Genomic DNA, 10,501 nt, shown 5'->3' with positions numbered 1-10,501 from the left:
AAAATGGTGATGTTTACATTGATAGGCAATAGAACGACCGTTTTACAAATAAAAATTATGACAATTGAGATGATTCACAACTAACATATACAGATTCAATGATTATACTTTTATGTTGCATATTACATATAAATAGATATTGATCCCGTAATAATATTACAAAATCCATGCATTCATATGATGATAACCTCCATCGAAGATGGCTAACCTATGTAGCTATCGCAAGACAAGCATCGCTATTCTACTATGAACTACATTTTTTATCTTTTCAAAGCGGGCGTTGTTGTAGTTCAGATGTAGCCACAACAGAGAAAGTAGAGCGATTAATTCCAATTATGCAATGATGGGGATGTAGCTCAGATGGTAGAGCGCTCGCTTAGCATGCGAGAGGTATGGGGATCGATACCCCACTTCTCATTTTTTTTTATTTTTTCAGATCTGAATACACTAGAATGTCAGTTCTTCATCAAGTGAGCGCATCACCAAATGAGCGCATCTGGTGTAGTGGTATCATAGTACCCTCCCACGGTACTGACCAGGGTTCGATTCCCTGGATGCGCATTTTTTTTTTTTCTCATTTTGTGTTTATTAGTTATTATTTTCTAGATCTTAGAGGTGTCAGGTGTGTACATAACCATGTAAGTTGGTCAATTTATCACCATTTTAACTAACAAGACCAAGTTCCACTACGATGAACACAAACAAAAACACAAGAGACATTGAAACAGCAGCCTTGCAGAAAATTAACGCCGGCCAACACCAGCCTCCCAGCAGACAACATGGAACAAGCTGATGGGGGTAGCAGCAGAAATCCTTGTGACAGAAGCAGCAGGAAAGAAATACCTAAATTCAAGTAGCAATCAGGCACATAACAGTGGCAGACTGGCAGTAGCGATCAAATCACTTGCCACTGCAGTAAATCATGCTGCTGAGCACCATTTTCCACATTTCGTAAAAACAGTATGGACATTTTTTTTCTTAATTTTCACATTTTTGTACATCTGGTACTGAGGTCACTGTTCCAGATAAAGATGAAATGGTAACAGCAGTACCAGGTTACCCTATCATATGATGAATAAAACCACTGGTCAACAGATTTATTCGTGTCCAAAAGGAAAGCCAATCAATCTCCAATTCAGCATCCGCATCAAGAGACAGTTGCAACATTCCAGGATTGAAAAAAAAAAGCTCCAGATTACTGTATCCGTCAATAAATTTAGTTCCCGAAGTGTTGAACATTCCCAAACGAATGGTCAATCTAATGCTCACCATCTCTGAAGCAAACACCAAGAGAAAGATCACTGAAATTGCTGAATTAACACATTTACCTGGTCCATGAGTGATCCCTTTTTTTTGGGTAAACTAACAACACAAGAGACATGCAAACGGCATCCGTACACAAAATTAACACCGTCTAACACCAGCCTTCCAGCAGACCATAACATGCTGAAGAGGATACATGGTCACAGAAACAACAGCAGGAAAGAAAGAACCTTCTTCTCCCAACTTGTGGTACATGCTGAAGATGCTGTCAATCAACCAAAGTTCACAATTTGTTCTCCTTTTCTTTCTCGGAGAAACCGCCCTCCCTTTTTTTTCTGGAGTGTATACTGTAAAAAGAACCATCTTGACTTCGCTTTTGCAAAATCCAAATATTAGAAGGGAGTGTCTAAACTGACCGTTGCAACAACTAAAATGCCATAACTTCTGGCCATCGAATTCTAACAGAGCAAACTGAAAAGTAAGCAGGGGAGAACAGTAGAACGGTTTTTATAGTACGTTAACACGATGTTCAAGACAGCATCACAAGCACAACGATGGTAGTAGTAGTAGATGTACTACTTGAGCCATACAAACTTACAATAGTGTTTGGCTCTATTACTACTAGTACTAGAAAGTACTACCTCCGTCCCAAAATAACTGCCTCAACTTTATATTACTTCTAGTACAAATTTATACTAAGCTTAAGACAGTTATTTTAAAACGGAGGTAGTAAAAAAAAGATACTAGTACAAAAGACATGGCTGGTCCGATCCCGCCGCGAGGACAAATTACATATTCAGGCAACACAACCTCGCCGAGTGTGAGTATGTCATCCCTGGTGTCCATGGAGCCCGGTGTTCTCCGGACGGATGGTGCCGGGAGATTAGCAGGACGCGTGGATCAAAAAGGGAAAGGGGGGAAAAGCGACGGATTTGGCGTGCTCCGCCGATCTGTCAGCTTAGAGCATCTTCAACACGCGCGCTTCGCGCCGCGTCCAAAAAATATGTTTGCAGCGCGTTTCGGTTGGTTTAGCACGGGGATAGGCGCTGGCTCCAGCAGACGCGCTATAATGCAGCGCGCGCAGCACGCACAAACGACATATATACCACATATACATTTCAAAAAATAGACGCAAAAACGATCAAACAAACAAAATAAATCAACAATAAATAGTCTTACAACTCAAACAAATAGTTTATCCTTCAGTACAACAAATAATACAATAAACACAATCAATAGTTCATGAACAATACAATACAAATACAAATACAATACAATACAAATAATGCAATAAACACAATCAAATCATGTTCTTTGTCGTCCATGCCATGCCCACCACTCTTTAATCAGATCCTTCTGAAGATCATTGTGCGTTGCGGGACGCCGAATGGCATGATAGGAGGCAACAAAACGGGCTACCCTTTCAGCCCTCCGTCGCACTCGCACGGGATGTCCCAAGAGCTCATACTGTGAGTAATCTAAATCTTGGCCACGCTCATTCTCGATGATCATGTTGTGCATGATCACACAAGCGTGCATGATGTACCAAAGCATTTTTTGATCCCAAAATCTAGCCGGTCCTCTAACAATAGCAAATTGGGCTTGCAAAATCTCAAATGCTCTCTCCACATCTTTTCTAGCAGCCGCCTGAGCATTGTGGAAATCAAGATTTTTCTTACCTTCCGGCTTTTTCAACGGCTTCACGAAGGTTTGCCACTTTGGATAGATGCCATCCGCTAGATAATAGCCATAGTTGTACGTACGGCCATTTGCTACAAACTGCACCGGTGGCAACTCACCATCTGTAATCTTATTCATCAGTGGTGACCGGTTGACAACATTGATATCATTCAAAGTTCCAGGCATTCCAAAGAATGCATGCCAAATCCAAGTCTCCTGATCGGCCACCGCTTCAAGGATTATAGTGGAACCCTTTTTTGGCCGTGGAATTGCCCATGCCATGCCTTTGGACAATTCTTCCAACTCCAATGCATGCAATCTATTGAGCCAAGCATGCCAGGAAAGCCGCGAGCCTTGTTCATCGCCAATAGCCTTGCGACGTTTTCAGCAGTGGGAGATCTCAAATACTCCTCGCCAAACACTTGCACAATTCCCACTGCAAAGCACTTGACACACATGATGGCTTGGCTCTCACCCATAGCCAAGTGATCATCAACTAGATCAGCGGGGATACCGTATGCCAACATACGCAATGCGGCTGTCACCTTCGGAAAGGTGCTATGCCCAAGCTCTCCGGCGACATTCCTCCTTTGCTGGAAAAACCGGTCATGGCTCGCTAGTTTCTCTGCAATGCGCTTGAACAAGTCTGTGCTCATCCTAAACCGGCGACGAAAATACGACTCCGGGTATGTGGGATTCTCCACGAAATAGTTCTTCATCAATCTGTTATGGGCATCAATCCTATCTCTCCAAATTTTCTCCCGACCCATAACCGAACCACCGTGCTTCGGTTTTTTATTGATATGCATAGCTATGATCATTGCAAGATCCTTCTCCTCTTTCATATCAAATTCTTCTTCGAAAGAATTATACGACGAACTCATCTACAATGTTCAATACTATACTGTAAAACTATCATTCAAAACATGCATCAAATTCATAAGTTTGGAGCAATACATACCTTGTAGGCGTTTTGTCGAACACCTTGCGGGCGCGGCGCGGCAGCGAGCTCTCGAGCGTTGTTCCTCGGACGTCGGAGGCGCGCGAGGGCCGGCCGGACTGGGAGGGGGTGGGGCGGAAGCGCGGCGGCGCGGGGAGGCCGGGGGGCGCGGGCGGCGCCCGCAGCTGAGACAGGCCGGGGAAGCGTTGAACGATCGCGGGGGCGCGACCGGCGGCGGCGGTGCGGCCGGATGAGGGAGGAGCGAGCGCGGGAGAGAACAGGAGCGCGGGAGAGAGGAGGAGCGAGCATGGGAGAGAGCAGGAGCGAGCGCGGGAGAGTCGCGCGCGCGGGAGCCGGCGCAGCAAATAAGGGACACGGGATTGCGTTTCGGCCAGCGCACTCAAATGGAAATGGCGCGCGCCCCATTTTTACGCGTCCGCTGAAGCTGCCCGTCGAGTTGCGCGCGTGCTAAAACTACCTTTTTTGCGGCGCGGCGCTTGTGTAACGCGCCTGTTGGAGATGCTTTTAGAGGCAGAGGAGAGAATGGACAGAGAGATCCGACCCGATCCGAGAGGGTTTACTCTGCTTTGGGGCACTTTGGCAAGGAGTGGCGGAAGAAAGCTGCGAGCGGCAATCTGGATGCGGAATGAGGAGGACGGCGGGCGATAATATCCTTTTTCCTGCGCCTGCCGATTTGCAATACTTCCTGCGCTGTACATCTGTAATTAATTAGATTCGTTAGTTATTACCAACACAACAGAGAAGGGGATGTAGCTCAGATGGTAGAGCGCTCGCTTAGCATGCGAGAGGTATGGGGATCAATACCCCACTTCTCCATTTCGGCTTTCTTTTTTTGTTTTGTTTCTTGCAAATCTGAGTACTGTAAATAAAATCCAAATGAACTCAGTTCATCTGAATGTAGAGGAAATCTATGTTGTTTTTACTTTTGCAAACTCCAAATCTCACAAGCATGGCATAGTCCTTTTTTTGGATACGAAAGGGAAAACGAAAACCGAGCACAAACCAAACCAAAAGCAGTGCAACAGCAATAGAAATGGTTACACATATGAAGAAAACAGTTCGCTCATCTTGTGCTTGACGTGGTGCCGCCGGCAATGGTGGACACATCGTCCCTTATGCCTCTTCTCCATTTCGGCTTTCTTTTTTTGTTTTGTTTCTTGCAAATCTGAGTACTGTAAATAAAATCCAAATGAACTCAGTTCATCTGAATGTAGAGGAAATCTATGTTGTTTTTACTTTTGCAAACTCCAAATCTCACAAGCATGGCATAGTCCTTTTTTTGGATACGAAAGGGAAAACGAAAACCGAGCACAAACCAAACCAAAAGCAGTGCAACAGCAATAGAAATGGTTACGCATATGAAGAAAACAGTTCGCTCATCTTGTGCTTGACGTGGTGCCGCCGGCAATGGTGGACACATCGTCCCTTATGCCTCTTCTCCATTTCGGCTTTCTTTTTTTGTTTTGTTTCTTGCAAATCTGAGTACTGTAAATAAAATCCAAATGAACTCAGTTCATCTGAATGTAGAGGAAATCTATGTTGTTTTTACTTTTGCAAACTCCAAATCTCACAAGCATGGCATAGTCCTTTTTTTGGATACGAAAGGGAAAACGAAAACCGAGCACAAACCAAACCAAAAGCAGTGCAACAGCAATAGAAATGGTTATCTTTGGACAATTGGGGTTCTCATCCACAACCTCAAAGTGGGGAACCTGCACCAATCAACACTGAGTACATTCGGCTGAGGCAGAGCAGATCCATGCCGAGCTCACGGCGACGAGGGACAACCAGCATGAGGATGACGTGCACGCATATGAAGAAAACAGTTCGCTCATCTTGTGCTTGACGTGGTGCCGCCGGCAATGGTGGACACATCGTCCCTTATGCCTCTTATATAATGAGAGGTATACACCCAATGTAACGCATGCCATGGTGTCGGCGGCTAGGACGGACCCGTGTTGCTGGCCACGGTCGCATAGGACAAGGCAAGCTCAGATGAGGTGACAGCTACCTCGATTTGCTCACCATCGATGACATATTGATCCTTGTCGATTTCTCCCCCATGTTCTCACTGGCAATGAAAGTATGATGTGGTGTCGGCGGCCAAGACGGATGTGGTGTCATTGGCCATGGCGACGACACAACAAGGTTGGATGACTATTACCTTGACTTTTTTTGCCATCGACGACATAGTCTACCTTCTTGTTTTCTTCCCACATCTACGTTTGACACAACATGAACAGATTGGAGCAGAGATTCATGTGTGGAGGAAGCCAAGTGCAGATAAATGCATGCATGTAGGGTTGGGCTCTCAACACATACATTGAATGTGTATAACATTGATGAATATACCTTTCATTTCTAAATATAAGTCTTTTTAAAGACTAGCAAAAGGGCCCGTGCGTTGCAACGGGAGAAAAAAAAACACCATCTTCAATGGCACCCGATGGACTAAACACGCCACGACTTACTTGATATGCCGAGGTTCCAGCTCCAAAGACGAATTCCCGTGGGAAATTGCTTCTTGTGAAGCCAAGATCAGCCGCTGCTGCATCCTGAACCTGGAGGGACAGCAGTAGGTAGAAGAAGGCAGCAGCATCCAAATTCATCTTATCAACAAATCACTCTCAGCTCTTGGAAATGTTATCAATGCCCTAACTACTGGTAAGTGGCAAGTACAAGTATACAGCAATACTGTGTGCAAAGACTAAACAGAAAACGTAACTACACCACTATTATACCTTTCTGATTAATGATCAGCTTTACTTATCCTTTTCTCATCTCCAGCTAAACCAAATCACGTGCCTTACCGTGACTTGAAGCTTACACGCATACTTCAAGATGCACTGGTCTGTCAAAAAATTCTTCAGTATTTCCGAATCTGTAGTTTTTTTACATGGCTGTTGCTTGTAGGGTGGCAGCTCAAGAGCTGCATTACTATGATGCTGTTCTCCTAGTTCGTCGAACGCACCAGAAAGTCTGTCTACCATTCGCTTCGGAACCAGGCATATCCCTTGAACATTGCACTTGCATAATTTTTGTACTATTGTTGTGGTGCAGTTTATCATAGCTCTATATCAATATCTGTCCAGGACGAAGCTCATAAAGACTCTAACCAAACTGATTCCCACCGAAGTGGACAGCGTCAAGAAGCCCAGCTCCTATTCTCATGATCAAGATGATCCGTGTGGCAGAGCACCAAGAAACGTTGGTAGCAGCCAGTCCGAGGTGTCGTGATCTCCAGGAACCACCAGGCAAACCATAAAGCTCATCTGGGACATGGACTTCCCCTTGCCCCACTTGGGCGCCACTCGCCATGAAGTATACATGCCCATACCCATGTCATCATAGCAGCGCGAATGAAGACCAACCATGGTCCTGCCGGGGTTCCACTCACCGTGAAGGCCATGATCATGGAGTAGCCTTCACTATGTTGTGTGCATTAGAATCAAGTATGCACACACCGACGTCCCATTCAGGGAGCATTGTCTTCCATCACGTCATCCTGATGATCACCGGCTACTGCAGAAAGCTGCAGCAGCACATCGTTAACAGGAGCAGAATCAGGACGATACATGAGTGACCCGACAACGAAAGAATGGACCTCCTTCTCGAGCTCGATCCAGCTCTTGTCGGTATCCTTCCTCAGACCCATCTCCCTCATATTCTTCATAACCTTGGCTCGATCATTCCATCGACCCTCCGCTGAGTAGATGTTTGATAACAAGACGTAAGAAGCAGGGGACTCGGGGTCCACAAGGAGTAACTTCTCAGCCGCGTATTTCCCGATCTCCAAGTTCCGATGGAAGCTACAAGCCCCCATTAAGGCCTGCCAAAGGATAGCACTATCCTTGAAAGGTCCGTCCTCGATGAATGACTTTGCGTCCTCTAACTGACCGGCTCAGCCAAGCATGTCAACCACACATGCATAATGTTCTACCCTTGGGAGGACTCCATACAGCAATGACATAGAATCCCTTATTTGCTAATCCAACATGGCTACAACCATGGGGTAACGATAAGAACGTCACATCCGTGGGACTGGCACTGATGGCTTTCATGGATTCAAACAGTTGAAAGACTCCAGAACCTTGACCATGTCGCGCAAAGGCTGCAATGATCGAGTTCCATGAAATCGAGTTCTTACCAGGCGTCTCATCGAACACCTGGACAGACTCTTGCAGCTCACCGCACTTTGAATACATATTGATCAGACCATTGCAGACATAGATGTTCCTTCCGAAGCACTTCTTGATGACAAGTGCATGGATTTGCTTCCCAAGAGCAAATGGCGCGGAAGCACCGAATGCCCCCAGAACTACAGAAACCATGTTTGTATCAATGCAAATTACTTCACCCGCCATCTCAGCGAACAATTCAAACGCCTTCTCTTCCAGCCCATTTTGAGAAAATCCGACCAGAATCACTGTCAAGAAAACTTCGTCAGGCTGCCGACATGCACGGAACACACTCAGAGCATCCTCCATTAATCCGCATTTAGAGTACACATCCATGAGCCCACTCTCTACATGGAGGTCGGTTGCGAGTCGAGCCTTCACAATAAGGCCATGAATCTGCTTGCCTTCCTTGGCTGCCAGAGATCCAGCGCAGGCTAACAGGGAGCTCGAGTATGTCGCATTGTTGGCATCCATTGTGCGCCTCATCTGTCGAAACAACAGGATGCTGTCCTCGTAGAGCTCTGCTCGAGCCATCCCGGAGATCATTGCCGTCCACGTGATGACATTCCTCTCTGCCATCCCATAGAACGCCTTCTTGGCAAAGCCCGGAGACCCGCACTCGAAGTAGGCGGTCACCAACGCGTTCCCGACGGACACCTCTCCCTCAAACCCGCGCGAGACGACCAGCCCGTGCACCATGGCACATGCGGGGAGCGACGCTGCACGTGCGCACACAGACAGGACCGTGGTGAACGTGGCATGGTCGCACGAGACGCGAGCGCCACAGGAGGAGGCCGAGCGCAGCATCCACCTGGACTGTAGGAGCGCTTCGTCGGCGTTGGAGGAGGAGGCGGCAGAGGAGGCAATGGGCGAGTTCCAGGAGACGGAGTCCCGGACGCGCATTTCGTCGAACACCCTGGCGGCGGCGGTGTGGCGGCCGCACCTGGCGCGATACCTGAGCCATCCCGTCGACTGAATGAGTCAGCGGCCGCGCTGGATCCTGACCGGATCCGCCTCGCACCGACCTCCGGTGCTTCCCCGCCCCCCACGAATCACCAACGGCCGACCGCCGCCGAACGCTGCTGATGGCCACGGCCACGGGCGTGTGATGGCCAGTCTCGGCTCATGCGCCTCATCCTGAGGTAGGAGGAGCTCTCCCACGGAGGTGGCCGCTGATGCCCGGAACGTTGGAGGCGCGCGCCATCGAGGGAGCTCGAGATGCGGCGGATCCTGCCGATCTCGACCGTATTCCGCGATGGAGGAGCGAGGACGGGCACCACGGATAGGATGGATGGGGCACGGCGGCAGAGGCGGGCGCCACACAGAGGATGGATGGGGCGTCGGTGTCGGCGGCGGGCACCGTGGATAGGATAGATGGGGGCGCGGCGGCGCCGGCGGAAGAACCCTCATGTTCTCGTGACTTACACAGAGACTGCGGGTTGAATACCCAAAAGTGAAGGGGCTTTTGTGCAAAAATGCCGACGACGAACGACAGAAGCGATACGTGCTTTATTATTAGGGAGAGATTTCATTACGGACTATATACGAAACAAAATGTTTAAATCTATACACTAAAATATATCTACCTACATCCGTATTTTGTCCATAGTGAAATCTTTTAAAAAAATTATACTTAAAAACGAAGGAACTATGTCCTAATTTACTCCATTAACATTCATAATTCGTACAAGAAACGGACTTGTAAACATGGTACAGGCGTGGGGTGCCGAGGGGACCTGAAAATCCGGACGGAGATAGCAGTAACAACAAAGCCAAAATCAGAAGAAAATAAAAACATGACAAATGGTAAGTGAGCTGAGTAAACGTATCAGCTAACTTGCAGTACATACCTAAACAACCAAACTAAGCGAACGTCTTCAGCTACACTTCAGCTGACTGATGTAATCAATACTGAATTACTATTTCTTAGAATCAATCAATAGTGACGTAAGCATATTTTACTTGATGAGCACTTTTGAGAGATTAAGATCTCTGATGGATTATAGTCCCAGGGTAGGGTCATAGGTCTGCCTATAGGTCCTACCCAAGGACTACCCTTCACAGAAGACAAGGCCGTTAGACAGTTCCGACTGAACTAAGGACGCCGCCATCATCCAGTCGGCGACGATCCACTCGGAGCATATCTAACGTATCGACTGGAATCCACTCTGTACATCGTAACCTCCCAGGAGGGCAACGGTCATACGTTTTCATACACCATTATTAGCATTTAAAGCTAACGTAAGCGTTTACTCGTCACTACCCCACCCTTGTCCACCGGGCCATTATGAAGGGCAGCGCACTCTATATAAGCCGCCCTTCACCACTGGTACTAGGGTTGGCACTTGCTGTAATCCTACAATTCACTCGACACAAAGCTTCCAAGAGCACTGAGACGTAGGGCTTTTACCTCCACCGT

The 10,501-nt window shown here is 47.3% G+C and overlaps 1 non-coding gene and 1 pseudogene across 1 annotated transcript; one reads left to right on the top strand and one right to left on the bottom strand.

Moving 5' to 3' along the window:
* Positions 1 to 490: 490 nt before the first annotated feature.
* TRNAG-CCC lies at positions 491 to 561 on the top strand. Its single transcript has one exon. It is a non-coding gene; the product is annotated as a tRNA-Gly (tRNA).
* Positions 562 to 7,379: 6,818 nt separating this feature from the next.
* Positions 7,380 to 9,492, bottom strand: LOC123408082 (annotated as a pseudogene).
* Positions 9,493 to 10,501: the final 1,009 nt, after the last annotated feature.

The sequence above is a fragment of the Hordeum vulgare genome, chromosome 7H, assembly GCF_904849725.1.
Source record: "Hordeum vulgare subsp. vulgare chromosome 7H, MorexV3_pseudomolecules_assembly, whole genome shotgun sequence".
Lineage (NCBI taxonomy): Eukaryota > Viridiplantae > Streptophyta > Magnoliopsida > Poales > Poaceae > Hordeum > Hordeum vulgare.
This window is presented reverse-complemented; position numbering and strand designations above follow the sequence as displayed.